Source organism: Paroedura picta, chromosome 7 (genome assembly GCF_049243985.1).
Source record: "Paroedura picta isolate Pp20150507F chromosome 7, Ppicta_v3.0, whole genome shotgun sequence".
NCBI lineage: Eukaryota > Metazoa > Chordata > Lepidosauria > Squamata > Gekkonidae > Paroedura > Paroedura picta.
Window position 1 is genome coordinate 91677631 of NC_135375.1, and position 16342 is coordinate 91693972.

General features: G+C 43.5%; 1 long non-coding RNA gene across 1 annotated transcript in view; it reads right to left on the reverse strand.

The window, feature by feature from the left end:
* Nucleotides 1-14256: 14256 nt before the first annotated feature.
* The window catches only part of LOC143841857 (uncharacterized), a 216319-nt gene continuing 214233 nt past the window's right edge, over nucleotides 14257-16342 (reverse strand). Inside the window, exon 4 of the long non-coding RNA XR_013232902.1 lies at nucleotides 14257-14311. This is a non-coding gene — a long non-coding RNA (uncharacterized LOC143841857). The remainder of the gene's footprint in view (nucleotides 14312-16342) is intronic.

Genomic DNA, 16342 nt, shown 5'->3' on the forward strand with positions numbered 1-16342 from the left:
TGTGGGAGCCACGGCTGCCACTGGAAGTCAGTTGCCCGAGTCTCAGATGGTGAAGGGACATGCGGTTGCTGCCATCAGGCTGCTATCCGATCCCCAGATTGGGTGGGCATGTGTGATGGCAGGAGCCTACTTTTCCCCCCCTTTTCCTAGGAGGGCTCCTCCACTGTGATGCACAGGGCAGCTGTCTCTGTTGCCCATTGGCTAACACCAACCGTCTCTTGGCAACCACAGTTAGGAGGGAGTTTCTCATAAGCCGCCATGTTCATCTTTCATCTTTCCATCTCCCCTCTGGCATGAAGGTGTGCCCTTTTAGAGCAAACCACAAGGCAGAGTTAGTTATCTTCAATGTTTTCTCCAGCCACAAACAGTGATTTGGCAATAACACCGGTGATTTGACACAAAGGCAACCCATAGCTACTGAAAATACTCATTTAGAAGAAGAGTTTTTGTTGTTTTTTTAAAATATCATGCTTTTCACTGCCTGAAGGAGTCTCAAAGTAGTTTCCCTTCCTCTCTTCTCAGCAGGCACGCTGAGGTAAGTGGGACTGAGACAGCTCTGATGGGACTGCTCAGTCAGAATAGCACTATCAGGGCTGTGACTAGCCCCAGGTCACCCAGCTGGCTACATGTGGAGGAGTGGGGAATCAAACCCAGCTCACCAGGTTAGAAGCTGCTGCTTTTAACCACTATACCGTGCTGTTATACTTACTCAGCTCCAGAAGTGAGAGGAGGAAATGTGTCCTCAAGAGAGAGAGAGAGAGATAGGTGCACAAGCCTTGGATCACAAGAAAGGCAAAGCCACCAAAACAGAGAAACAGCAAATAAATCCACTCTAAAAGTCAGCATCCTTTGCAGACAAAGCCCAAGTGTGTGGACCTAACTTCATGGTGTAAGCCCGCCAAATGTCAGCCCATGGGATAAAATTTGGTATAAAGGCATAGAAGCACTATCTTGATAGGACATAAGAATTCCTTCTTCCTTCAGGCTTGTTCATTCATTCTTCTCCCATCCCCTTAGCAGGTGGAGGAATGCACATAGCCCTTCTTGTAGCAGGCTTCCTGCAGCAGCTGCTAGAGGTGTACAACGCTGTTGGAGGACAGGCACAGCATGTCCAACTTGGAGAGCCTGATGTCGGGCAGCCGCACCTAAGGCAAGCTGGTCTTGTGTTGAGAAAATGCCTTGGTCAGCATACATGTGGTGGGCTTGCTTGTTCACATGCACGCGTTGGCTGTCTTCTGTTTGAGCTCTGTTGTGGCTGGCAGCTGCATGATCTTTTGCCATGGTTGTCTTTACCAGATGCTCCTGGAGCCCACCTCTTCTAATGATTTACACCCTGGGCATGACTATATGAAGAAACACAGTTGGTTTCTTGTAAAAAATCACCCAAAGTAAACACATCCTATAGGCAAAAGGTTGTGTCTTCTTGAGATTTATTAAATCCTAAATAATTTTTCAACCAATGTATTAAATCCTAAATAATTTTGGTTGCAAACTTATTTAGGATTTAATAAATCTCAAGAAGATACAACCAGACCCATCGTCGTACCTCTACAATAGACCCAAGAAGATACAACCTTTTGCCTATTGGTTTCGTTTGCCCTGGGCATGACTGGCAGGGAAACCTTTTCCAAAGCTGTTTGGTGGGGCAGGGCACATCTGGGGTGAGGCATCACCCTTGTCAGCCCCCCCCCTCCTGTGACTAATGGGCCTATTAGTGCATCCTACGTTTAGCAGGTCCCTAGGTCTGTAAAGATTGAAAAACACTGTTTTACATGAAGCCTTTGGCTCAAGTAATTATCTCTAAACTCCAAATGAACTGAAGCACAAGTACAGTATAACTGCATTTACTCCCAGTAATCCCTCTTTATCCTTCCCGGGCCCGTTCCTTTCCTCTGTTGTTCTTCCCCCGAAATTGAGACTTCAGACTCCTTAGGGCAAGGGCCTGCCTTCTTTCTTTCTTTTTGCCACACGCCTCTATAAACAAGCGTGCGAATTTGACACAGTGCACTTAAAATTCGTCTCCAAAGCAGAGTTACGCACGGTAAAAAAAAAAAGATAGCAGACTGATATTCTCCCCAGTCCTTTTGTTAGAACTTTTTTCATGCCACCACCAGCTTTTCCTAACATAGTGCCTATTTCGGTCTCTTTTTCGGCATACGAAATAAATTCCGCCGGCAACGCTGGAGAGTCGGCAAGGGCTGACTTGAAAGGGTGCCAAAAGCTGTTGGGAAAGATGCTGTGAAAAGTGCACCGGTCTTGTTAGTGCTCCAGACCTTCCGACGCGCTGCAACCTTCCTGTACCCACGCACAGCGTATCCATATGTTGCAGAGGCACATTGAGAAAAGAAACGGGATTGGGGGAAAACATAATGAAATCTGGGTTGAGCTCTTCACCCAGTAAGAGCATTGTTAGGAGCAGGAATGACAGCAAAAAGGGAAAGGATAACATATGCGCCTTCCACAACAGTCTCCTGCTTGTTATGGAAACCTTGTTAATAGATGAAAGTGGCAGGTGAGGTTCAGCCGAGGCAAAACAGCACATCCATAGCATTATTACTGCATAGCTGAAGGGGGAAGACGAACAATCTGGGAAAGGAGGCAGAATGTATAAGTAAAGCAGATATTTTGCAATCTGCTTCTGATATCTCAATAGGTAAACAAAGGCAGGGAGACATGGCCATTCCTGGAACAAAACCAGTGTCACGCTGGAGTGCTGTAAAGTTCTTGTTCCTAGTCTTCTCTAGGAACCTTCTTCCTGGAAAGCAGTTTTCTCTCTGCAGTCCAGCATCTTGCTGACCACCCCCCCCCCCCCACTCCTTACTCCAAGGCCCATTCTGAGTACAACTGACTGCAATGGACAATGTACAACACTCTAAATAGATGGGAGAGATGAAAGTCCCATTTATCCAGGGAGTGGATGGATCCTTCGTATCTAGGACACAGCAAATCACTGTCTCAGTTTTACATAAACACATGAAGATGCCTTACATTGAGTCAGCAGCCTGAATAGTCCAGATTGGCCTGAGCTTGTCAGGGCTTGGAGTACAGTTGTCAGAGTTTAAATCAGCAAAGAGGGGGCAAAGCACAAGCTATTTGAATAATAAAATAGTTTTATTACCAAGTGACACAAGCTTGTGAGTAAGAGAGGAAAGAGTCCTGTCTAACAGTTTTTGGGAGACAATCAGGGATCAAGTGTGCTCAAAGGAGAACGAAATGTCCAACTGAGCCAATCAGGATATAGGAGGAGAGTATCTGAAAAATATGAGCCTCTTGTGGCGCAGAGTGGTAAGGCAGCCGTCTGAAAGCTTTGCCCATAAGGCTGGGAGTTCAATCCCAGCAGCCGGCTCAAGGTTGACTCAGCCTTCCATCCTTCCGAGGTCGGTAAAATGAGTACCCAGCTTGCTGGGGGGTAAACGGTCATGACTGGGGAAGGCACTGGCAAACCACCCCGTATTGAGTCTGCCATGAAAACGCTGGAGGGCGTCACCCCAAGGGTCAGACATGACTCGGTGCTTGCACAGGGGATACCTTTACCTTTACCTTTATCTGAAAAATGCCAGGAAGTTCCTGATCTAAATATGCTATTACATATCTCACCCAATGCCCTGTAGGATATTCTTCATATCCTCTTGAGTTATGCACACTACGGATCTTTCATGCTTCAACACCCCTTCTCAAGATCCAGTGTACCTAATCCTTCAAGTTTATCTTCTGTAAAATCGTCTGGGATTCTTTTAGAAAACCGATCTGCATCCTGCTGCTCTCATGCCCAGAAGGTCTGTGAATGTCCATGTTTGGAACTTGATCAGAGGTTCAAGTCCCTCTTTCTTAATCTTCTTCCATTTTTCTTCTTGGTTGTTGGCCACCTTCTCTACGTCTTCCCATGTGGAAGGTTCTGCCACAGCCCCTGATTTAGTTAGACAAGAAAGTCTTCTTGGTGGTACACCATTATTTTTACTAGTTGATTTTCTGACTTCAGCTTCTGCATCTCCTTCTGGTTGTTGGGGTTCTCTGGTGCTTCAGCTCCACAGTTTATAATACTCAGTTGCATTGCTTCTGGCTGCTGCACTCCATTTTCTTCCATTGATGTGGATTCTTTGATGTTCACCTTTACTGTGTTTGAAGGTTTTTGTTTTTCATCAATGTAAACTATGCTGCAGATCTTTATAATTTCAATTCTTGGATTAAGGGCCCTGTATCCTTTACACCCTAAAGCATGTCCCATAAATATGCCTTGATCTCATATCCTTCTTGCTTTGTTTCACCTTGGGAATGTAGGTGTAGACTTTTGACCTGAACACTTTCAAGTGGTTCATGTTTAGGCTGTGTCCATACCATAATTCATACAAGCATCTGGCACCTTTGGTGAGTAATCAGTTCTGTAAGTAGGTAGCAATGTTAATCACTTATCCCCAGTGTTTTTAAGGGAATTGTGCTTCTAGGAACATGCATCTGCACACCTCGATTATGGAGCAATCCTTTCTCCTATGTAATTTTGTTCTGGAGTATATGGAACAGTGAAATGATGTTCTATTCCTTCTTTAACCAAGGAGTCCATGTCCCACATATTCTCCTTGATTGTCTATGTGAATGGCCACTGGTTTTCTCTGAAACTTGTTGTTTACCACTGCAACCTATGTCTTGAGCCTCTCCAGTGCTTGGCATTTCTCCTTGATTAAGTAGGTAACTGTATACTTTGAGAAACTGTAAATAAAAGTTAGACTATATTTGTTCCCACTAGGGGTCTCTGTCTTTATCGGACCATGCACATCACCATTAATTAGTTCTAGAGGGTTTTGTGTCTGGTTTGTCAATGGCTTTTACTGAAACTGAATCCCCCCAAAAGAGCGGAATGCTTTATTATTGTGCCGTTTCTCCATAGCATTGCAGGAGTGTTGATTTTTTTTCTTTAAAACGCATTTATGTTGTGGAGTTACAGCGTAGCAGTAAAAAAAAAATTAATTTTGGGACTCGGAGAGGAGGATGTTTGAGTCTGTGAGACAACTGCTGTGCTTTGATTGGTGGCTTGCTGTGATTGACAAGCTGAGGAGCGGAGGGAGAAGTTTGACTTGTTTTCCCTTGCCGCCTCGTCAGGAGGCAAAACCTCCTACATTTTCCCATGAGGAAGCTTGCAAATGCACGACTTACAACTGCACGTTTGCAAGCAGGAGAAATTTGCGACTCTGTGTGGAATCAGTTGAAGAGTTGCCATAAGTTGGAAGCAACCTGATGGCACTTAACACACCCACACATCTGTAAAATGGGAACAACAACACCTTGCCTGACAAGAGTGACAGTGGCAGTGGACATGAAAATGTTGTCTGGCAACCTTTAACTGCATAGAAAAATAGAACTGTTTCAAAACGGTCACTTGACATAGGTATTAAATGTTAGTAAAACAGTGTGTGAACAGAAGCATATTATTAATAGTAAGCGTCTCCCGAAGGTAAAATTCATCTTAATGCCAGGGATCAGCAAGTCAATGCAATGTCTCAAGCACCACTTAAATCCTTGTTGAGGATTGAAGTGTGACTAAGAAATGCATACGTTTTACACAGAGCTCTCGCCGACATCCACTCCAAGACATCAGAGTGCTTAGCAACCAACTTCATTAATCATGCCCAAAGTGCCAATTTTTAAAATTTGTTTCCTAAATGTCACCTGTGGAAAACTTGTACACTCTTCGAGCAATCTCCAGATGGTCTTATGCATTCCATGCATGCAAGCAGATATTTTTCATGAGCCACATTACCAATCTTGTCTGTACATGCCAAAGTACTAGCAATAGCGGTCTATATTCAGTAACAAAAACCTAATCTATATGTCAAGTGCCCTCCTTCATCTCCAAGACAACCATCATGTTGCAGTTTAAGTATATAGTTCCTCCAGCCAGTAGATGGCACTATATTATTTAATCACTGATTTGTTAGGACTAGGTTTCCAATTTGTTGGTCTGTTCTGAGAAGAATCTGGAGAGTTCCGTCATATCTTGTAATATGCGCCTGGCTGACTTTCAAAAATATAATAAATTAAGTCAGTATTAGAGCATGCTGGCAAATGTTCATTGTCAATTTCTCGTTTACACTAGTCATTGTTATAGAGAACATCCGCTTAGAAATATTTTGCTGTGAGTACATGATGTGCATAAATAAACGCTGATTTATTTATATTGATGATGAAATGAAATCATATATCTAATTCTGAACCAGGCCTGAGAGTACAGGCCCATTATCTGCACAACCAGGACAGATTCAGAAAGCAGACATTTTTACCAATGGGTGTATGGGTCCTCCAGTTTGTAAAGTAATATTCAATGAGTAGATGAATTAAATTTTTTTAAATAACATGATCTCACAGGATTACCTCATGAGACACCATTAGGGATGCTAGGCTCCAGGTGGATGGTAGCCTAAACCATGGACAACCCGCATTTCTTCCCCCGCTCCTTGGGTTGTCAATCAATGTAAGCCACCAATCCCTTCACAGAAGTTGTTTTGGGGACTTCCACCCCCCTCCAAGTTCCTAAATTATTATTTTTTAATACACTTCTGCAAGGCTAACTGTATGGGAAGAAGGGAGGTACAGCCACCATCTCTCTCTTGATCTCCCAAATAAGCTCAGGGTTTCCCCTATTTGCTGCTCTCCTTTCCCATGGACAAAGGAACTAAACTTTCTCCACAAATCATGGTGTACCCTCCCCCCTGGCTTTGTTTTTAGCTATATATTTTAAAATCTCTTTTCTAGTTGTTCTCTTCACCCCCTCACCCTTCCCCTCCTCTTTCTCCTCAGGGGTCCAGTTCTTTTAAGGTTTCCATTTTTAAATGGTGAGGTTTTACAGTAGTATTGAATTTTATAAATATCATAAGCTCCTTTGGGAAGTCCAGTCAAAAACTAGGTTAGAAATCTTTTTTAAAAAATCATGCAAAGTACTGTACAAATAAAGCATAAAAATATACAATGACACATTTCTTATATTTGTATAATGTATATAAATTTTGTCTTCCAAAAGCCACTGAAAATTCTTCAACTGTTTGCAAAACTAAGATTTGCCTTTCTCCAAAACTGAAACCAAACTTTTTTTTCAATTATGATTTTTTAGTCACCTGCCATGCTTTCTTCATTCAAGATATGTTATTTATATGTTATGTTTTGTCCTCCTCCACGTGGCAGGGGAGAATAATTTAGCAAGTTGTTATTGTTTTAACCACAGAAGTCGTTCACCATAATTGGGATGGGCATAAACTGGCTCACAAATGAAAGTTTGTGATGAATTTTGGCCTGGCTCATAGTTCACAAATGGGTGTTTGGGAACTGAAGAGCCAACATAAATTTCCATGATTTGTAAGGCAGTTTGTGGCAGTTCATCAAGACCGCTTTCCATGAAAAACAGCTGAATGGTGGGGAGCAGAAAGCAGGGGTTGAAATAGCTCCAAGCCATTTAAACCTCTACTTTCTGCTCCCTACCATTCAGCTGTTTTTCACAGATATGTATATCAGATACGGGGGGGGGGGAGATTTTACCATAAGAGTAGTTCAGCAGTGGAATCAGCTGCCTAGGGACGTGGTGAGCTCTTCCTCACTGGCAGTCTTCAAGCGGTAGCCTGATAAACACTTGTCACGGATGCTTTAGGTGAGATCTTGCATTGAGCAGGGGATTGGGCTAGATGGCTTCCATGGTTCCTTCCAACTCTGCGATTATATATAATAAATATAGCTAAAGATAGGGAGAGGTGAAAAGCAGTTTGCTTGGTGGGTGAAAGAGCAGAAGGAAGCAAGGGAAGGTAAGGATATGGGGGCTTCCAGAAGACATAGAAATAGTGTGAGGAGGGGGATACAGGGGAAAGTAAGGTACTCCCTGAAAGTCCATGTGGGTTCCCCACTGGGCCCAGTGCAGCCCAGCAGTTGGAACTATGCAGAGGTTTCCTGTGGATGGCCTGTCAGAGGGAGGGGAGCATGGAAAGCTGACAGCAGGCAGGCAAATGAAGGTTGGCTGTCTGAGGATAGAAGGAAGCCAGTAAAAATGGAAAGGCTATGGTGGCTTTCGGGGAAAGGAAAGAGGAAATTGAATATTGCCCTTTTCTTATTAAGATGATGCCTTGAACAGGATTATGTTTTGAAAGTATCATCATAAAACTGAATCACTATTAGGACCAGGGGTAAGAAAGTTAAACACTTAAAAAAAATTCTTTTCCTTTGCCTGCACCCAAAATAAGGTGCAAGTTGTGAAATGTTAATGAGATGCATCATTGAATTCCATCTAATATAGCTATCATAGTAGCTGATTGGTACTGTAAATGGGCTTCTTGCTATTTATTTGCTCAAAGGATATGATTATAGATAACATTACTGCAGGTACATTAATGCTGTGTACACACATATGCTTTTAGGTACCACTGTAGGAATAAAGGTGCTTGTTGTAGCTAAGGTGGCATAGTCAAAGAAGAGTTGGTTTTTAACCCCCACTTTGCACTGCCAGAAGGAATCTCCATGCCTTGCGATCAATTTCCCTTCTTCTCCCCACAACAGGTGGGGCTTGGAGAGCTCAGAGAGAACTGATCTGTGAGAACAGTTCTAACAGAACTGTGACTAACCCAGGGTCATCCAGCTGACTGTATGTGGAGAAGCAGGGAATCAAACCCCCAGCACACCAAATTAGAAGCTGCCACTCTTAACCTCTACACCACCTCTATGGTACTTGAGAAGAAAAAGAAGAGTTGGTTCTTATATGCCATTTTTCTCTACCTAAAGTGGATTACATTCGCCTTCCCTTTGACTGTAAGCTACTTTGAGACTCCTTCAGGGAGAGAAAAGCGGAATATAAGAACCAAATCTTCTTCTTCTTCTTCTTCCCCTGTATTGATGTAAGACTGACCAGCCTATGATTTCCCAGATCTCCTCTGGAACCTTTTTCTTTTTAAAGATGGGGTTCTCATTAGCTACCGTCCAGTCCTTCTTATATGGGAAGGATCAAAACAGAACAGTTTAAACAGTACTCACTCACCCCCTATTCTGAATCTAAAAGAGAATAAATCATGCCCTCAGCAGTTGGCACAGTAGCCACAACTTTACATGATGATAGGAGCCATTAAAAGGAAGAGAGACCAGCAAAAACCACAGGACAGTCAAAGGTCTCATCTCCTATTATACCTCTTAGATCACAAGACGTTCCTCTGTCATCAGATCTCACCTTATTCTGACAGGTTGGCTGAAGGGTGCAAGTTATGCATCCTGAATTTACCCTTTAACATTCTGACTTCACTTATTTCTCTCAAGGAGCCCAATCGTGGAATTGTGTATCGAGGCTCGATTCTGCAGTGCATCCACACTGAAATGCAAGGGGCGGTACAGCTCGGAATTTGGCCCAAGGGCTTCTTAATAAAAACGGCTGTTCGCCATGCATTATTCAAGCGCTGCATTATTTCAGCCCCCCAAATAGGCAATGAGCTGATTTATTTACACAGCGGGTGCCATAACGGGATGAAATTCATGAACTGCGGCTTGGCTTGCACGCGTTTTCTAACGGTTTGCGAGCCACACCGCGTTAAATACATTTGTGTGCCAGAAACAAAAGGTGGAGCGTTACAGATGTAGCAAAAAACATCCATCCCATTTGTCATAGAACAATATAAAAATTGCTGAGTGAAAGGGTTCCAAGTCCCCAAAGTAGCTGATGATGTGTTTGCTTCCTACAGCTTCCACCACAGCATTGCAAGCCGGCAAAACTGCCTGAAATGTTTTCCATATGTTTACCATGTGACAAGTCAGAGATAAGCCGAGATACGCTTAAAAAGAGCTGAGGTCATGGCTGCATAAGGGAGCTCATATTTAAAAGCACCACTCTCTCTCCTTTGCTGCACGAGACTTATTGGAAACTTAACTGAGGCCTGCATTCAGGGTTTTTTAAAAATCCTTCTGCTAACGTAGCGGTTTTCATATTTAACAAAGGGGAACGATGCTCTCGGTGTTGATTTGTCTGCCGAAATAATTCCGGAGTACTGGCCGCAAATCGGCCGTGCATTCAGAAGATTTGGAGGCATATCCTTCAGGGCGGCCTCTCTAGTCACGGCAATCACTGGCCAGGCCTGTTTGGCCTCCACGTTGCACTATATGCCAGGTCACAGTCGGAACTCACCTTATAAAGCACCTATTGGTTCAGTTCTGTGAGGGGAGAGCAGGAACTCCCATTTCCCCCCCCCCCATCTCAATTTTGCCGGCAGAAAGCAAAGGGCGGGGTGGGCTTTTAGCCCCTTTAGTTGGGTTCCGTTTATTGCAGGTTCATGGAGCCAGGGAGAAATAGCAACAAGCCTCTCTACTGCCTTTTCCACTGGGAGGAAAACCAGAAGCCTCTCTCTTCAAGGAAGACAGCCAGCCAGTGCTTGTTAAGAGCGGCATCCTGGAGAACAGGGTGTGATTCCCCCACTCCTCCAGATGCAGCCTGCTGGATGACCTTTGGCTAGTCACAGTCCTGATAGAGCTGTTCTCACAGAACGTTTATGTCAGAGCTCTCTCAGCTCCACCGACCTCACAGGAGTGTCTGTTGTGGGGAGAGGAAGGGAAGGCAATTGTAAGCCAGTTTGAGACTCCTTCGGGTTGTGAAAAGTGGGGTATAAAAACCAACTCTTTTTCTTCTCTTAAGGTGAGTTCCTCTAATACAGGGGTAGTCAACCTGAGGTCCTCCGGATGTCCATGGACTACAATTCCCATGAGCTCCTGCCAGAGCTTGCTGGCAGGGGCTCATGGAAATTGTAGTCCATAAACATCTGGAGGACCACAGGTTGACTACCCCTGCTCTAATGTATACCTGACTGCCAGTTCAGCTGCATATCTATGAGTATCATGTAGCCCTAGGGTTACCAACTTCCACATAACACTGGAGTTCTCCTACTATGACAATTGATCTCCTGATGACCAAGATCACTTCCCCTATAGAAAACGGCTGCTTTGGAGAGTGGAGTCCCTCCCCTCCCCAAACTCTGCCCTCCTCAAGCTCCGGCCCATATATGTTCCTTTTGTGTAGATCTTTTGCTCCACACTCTGTGGCCAGGTTAGTATGATGGTATCTGTGAACACTGTAAAATCAGCGAATTGCACCACACAATAAGAAATTTTTTTAAATAGCAGGGAAATTATGTGCTGAACACAGAACTGCATAAACATAGCTGAGCCTTCAGTGCAAGATTATTGCCTGCCACTTCTAATTTACCTGTGCAGCAGTTGCCACAGGCAGCCGTACTCCGGAGTCGTAAAAGAAGCCATCACGTGTGGCTGAGCCGACAGCCTGAGATCTGGCAACCTTGTTGAATAAAACAATAAAACAGCACCAAAAGCTCAATACAGTAACACAAATACAGCCAACAGTGTCTTATTGCCCAAACAGCTCACAACCGCAAGCAAGAACACATGCTGCAAATGCTTCCTGGAACAAAACAATTTGGCATAATTTCCAATATCTAGCCAAGAGCGGATGCTCCATGAACCTCCTCCAGTAAACTATTCCAGGGAGCGGGAGCTATAATAGCTATTTTGCCAATACCGATGAACGGTAACTGATGGAGTTATCATCCAGATGTTCATACAATCATATTTTCATTCTCACCTGATCTTATAGGCTTAGAACAGGTCATCAATATACCTCCCAATACATTGTTATCTTTTTAACTATTTTGTGAGATTGCTACCCTCCTGGTAAGTCTGACCAGTGCTTTTTGCTTGGAGACAGGTCTCAGAAGGATACCAAAGCAGAGAGACATAATTAATAGGATGTCATAAGCTTTGACAGGTATCCTAGCCTGGCCAGTGAAGAGGGGTAATATTTGGAAAATGTTAATGCAGTTGATGGGACAAAGCTAGGGTTGCCAACATGAGACTGACAACCAATGGGTGGATTCCTCATCAGTGATCTATTGATGCAAGTTCCTGTATGACTGGAAGTAACATTAATGAATCACCATCGCCACTTTAGCTTTCATCCAGAACTCTGTGGTTTAACCACATAAATGGGAGGAAGACGACACACAGGATGGTTAAATCCACCCTAATACTCCAGTCTTAAAGAAGAGACATCTCTCTTGGATGAGAACCCAATGATTTTACCCTTTGTCTGATGAGTAAGACCCCATTCATTGTTCAACACAGCTTTATGGTTAGTCAATGGATTCTTCCAGACTACATCTTCCTTCAGTCAAAATATTTTGTACAATAATTCATTACAATTTTGTCCCCTGCAGGAAAACAACAGCTTCTGAACCCTGGAGTCATGTTCAGTTGGCATCACTTGCCTGTAATTTCCAAATCTTTCTCTCTCCCCCCCCCCTTCTAAACCAGATATTAGGAGTCTTTATCCCCAGATCTTCATTAAGAGAGCATGGTTGAGAATGTATTAAATACAGAGACTGAAAATTCATAAGAAATACAAAAAAAGAAATAAAGGATCAAAAGAGCCCTTCTTCAGGGAAGAATTGCCGAATCCAGATCACACTGAGTAATTCTGGCTACACGATACGGAAGACAGACCTCCTACAGCATTTTTCAACTTCAAGAAAAGAAAAAATTTAAAGTCACAAAATGTTCTTACGTTTCTTTGATTTTGCACTTGAATTGCAATCTAAGAATTAGAGGGTTTTGAAAAAAATATATATATACCCTTGATCTTAACCCAGGATTGAAATATAAATAGACTGCCATGCGCTGTAGCCACGAAACCCAAAGACCATTTCACTGTTGAGGCTTTCACGTTAGAAAATTTCAAAGTTTGAATGAGCCCTTTAGAAAAAAAACAAAAACAAACTCGACATTCATTGCACAGGGGGTGCTTTTGTTTCAGATTAGAACTTTATGAAGTATAGCCAGGGCTGGATCACAGATATGGATATGGTCCCTTGCTGTCATTCAAGGACTTTTGGCTAAACATGAGAACGGAATCTATTATATCTCTAGTTTTTTATTCAAAGAATGGGCTACGCTCGCACACTTTTCAAAAATGCACACAGTGTAAGGTATTTTTTAAATATGCCTGAATAGGTACTGTGTGAAGTTGAAAAATACATGGTTGTGAACAATTATAGCAGATTCCTAACATAGTCGAACCTCTGGACACTTCTGGAATATTGAGAACAGGTTTCACAACACAATGGCTGCAGTGGGTGCTGGCTGCAATTACAAGTGGCCAATTACCACTTTGGGATCAGAAGGCAAATTTCTTCCAGGCCAGACTGGCCAGGGATTCTGGTTGGGAAGGTACCATCTGGGCATGGAATTGAGGTCACTGTGGTGGGCAGTTAGTTGTGAATTTCTGGCAGTCTGCAGGAAGTCAGAATAGATGACCCTGGAGGTAACTTCCAACTCTATGATTCTATGACGTTTCCACAAAATGTTACAAGGTGCCAGCATAACCATCCTCCTATGACAAAAGCACCTTTTTTCCCCAAAGGAGTGTCTCCTGCAGAGACAAAAGGAAATATGTTCTTCTGAAACACCTCCAAAAACCCCTGAAGTGGAAGGAAGGAAGGAAGGAAGGAAGGAAGGAAGGAAGGAAGGAAGGAAGGAAGGAAGGAAGGAAGGACGGACACTAGGAACACAGACACTGGACACCATATTGAGGGTCACAGATTTATAGCATACATTAACAGAAATCAGGAAACTTGTATCTGTTGTGACTTGTCTTTGCGTTCCATTCCAATTCATGTAATTTCAAGTATAGGATCATAGCCTGAAATAACCATATCCATTGACCCTGTTTAGTGCCCTTTATCCGTGGAACTCTAGTTGTGTGAATGGTAGCAAGTGATACACAAGTAAGAATGCTCTGCACCTTCATCAAATTATAGTCCCCAGGATTTCATTCATTCATTTATTTTCTTTGTTTATAGCAACCTTTTCTTGCTGAAACTCAAAATGGATTGCAATTTAGAAAACCACCATACCAGACAGCACAGGATATCCAACAATGCAATGAGACTGGGATTACAGAACTGGAAAGCAATGGCAACAAACCAAAAAATTGCCTAAGGAATGACCTACCATAATGCAGAAAGTAGGTTAGAAAGGCAGAAGATAAAAGCAAGGTAATAAACAATCCTACCTTATATCTCATTTTTAACCTGGGCCCATTCTGCACACGTTGGATAATGCATTTTCAATGCACTTTAGAAGTAGATTATCCTGTTCTGCACAGGGAAACCCAGCTACAAAAGCACTTGGAAAGTGCATTATCCAATGTGTGCAGAATAGACCCTGTTCCTATGAGGAATGACTTACCCAGAAAATGAGGTCAGGTAAAGATGAGGTATATTTTTCTACACAGCTGGGGGACCTGTCAGTTTAAAAAAAATACATAAAATAATTGTTTGAAAGTTGAACATCAAAATTTCACAATGCAATGTCATGGATCTTAGCCAGCATTTTTCCAAAGTAAAAGTAGTTATGCGGGACCAGGAGAAAGGGGAAACAGGTGAGACAGGTGAGAAGCTGGAACTGGCATGCCATCCAGACAAGGACATGCAGGGCAGAAGACTACCTTATATTTACACTGCTATATAAGATGGTACTGTGAGAGCCCAGCGTATATAAGGCACCGGCTTTCGCCCTATGCCTCCCGCAGGGCTTTACGCTCTGCAGGGGCTAACCTACTGGTCATTCCCGGTCCCAAGGAGGCTTGCCTGGCCTCGACCACGGCCAGGGCCTTCTCGGTCCTGGCCCCAACCTGGTGGAATGAGCTCCCGGAAGAGCTGAGGGCCTTGCAGGAACTTTCAACATTCCACAGGGCCTGCAAGACGGAGCTCTTCCGCCAGGCTTTTGGTTGAGGCTGGGCAGCAATGAAGATCTGCCCCCCCCATGAAGTGGCGGTTGCGTATGTCAGCAGCTTCCCTCCACTTCCCTTTTAGTGGGGGTAGAGATTGGGTTAGTTATTGAACCTTGCTGCCACTCTTGGCCTGCTATAACTATGTTGTGGAGGATTAGTTGTGGGTTCATGCTTTTATGATATTGTTTTAATGGGATTGTTTTAGGTAACCTGCCTGGAGCCTCCGGGGAGAGGCGGGATATAATAACAATAACAATAACAATAACGACAATAACGACAATAACAATAACAACAACAAAAATAAAAATAATAATAATTTGTGTGCTTGGAGGACATTTTACCACCATTAGTTCTAAACTACCAGGTGGCCCTTCCTGCTTGTACCCAGCGTTTGTACCTAATCCAAAACCTTTAACATATCACATTGCACCACAATTTTAATATTTCAAGGGAAAACTGAGGATACTTAGAAACTGAACAGGTTCTTGGCAGCCTTTAATGCCCCCCACAGTGCATTCCTTGGGACTACAGTCGTTCCTCACAATCTTTCTTCATACTTGAGTACGGCTTTGATAAGCCAACTTGAGCGTACCATCTTCAGGTGACTACCATGTGTGTCTTTATTTTACTGATCATGCTTCTGTCATTCTGTCTTGGTTGCAATGCATCCATCACTATCTTCTGTTTCTGCATACGTTATGACGTGTGGACCCTTGGTGGGTCCCTGTATATCACTGTCCCACACTTGGGATCTCTGAGAATTTCTGCAGCATTGTGAGACAAAAGATTTGGTGATTCTGTGGATCTACATAGCCCTTAGCTTCAGTTGTATATGGGGGGGGGGGAGGACTGGTCTAAGGTTTTGTGGGGGCCTAGCATCAGAACCAATGTAAGGATTTGTGGGGCCCTAGCAAGATACAATTGTGATGGAAGCAGCCAGACTGAGGGCAGAGGGGGCCCCCACAGTGGAAATTGGTGTCACTCCAAGCGTTCTAAAGAGAGAAAGCGGGAGGGAGGAGCAAATCTATGGCCCTGATCCATAGGAGGAAGGCATCATGTGAGGGCCCTGGAAGTGTGGGGCCCATAGCACATGCTACATGCTGGGCAGGGGTTGATTTACCTTGGGCAAGTTCCTTTTTCCTGTCTGGAGGATATATGGATACATACAAAATCAGGTGGCATTTAGGTTTATTTCTGTTTAGAGCCAAATTCCAGACAAGTGGTCATGCTAGTCTGCTGCAGCCCAAATAACATTCTTGTGGAAACAACTGACACATCTGATGAAGCGAGCTCTGGATCACAGAAGCGTGTGTCACAATGCATTCATTAAAATTAAGGTGCCACAAGAGTCTCAGCCATTTTGTTGGCTTGAAGCACTGGCAAACTCTGGCATAATGATGCCTTCTTCCATATATTTGGCTTGTGCATATGGTGATAAATGCTGGGCATTTGCCAGAATCCTGTCATGTGCCACAGAAAGAACAGCTAGCTTACATTCAGTGGCTTGTCACCACTCTTATGCGATGGTTCTGCAGATTCATT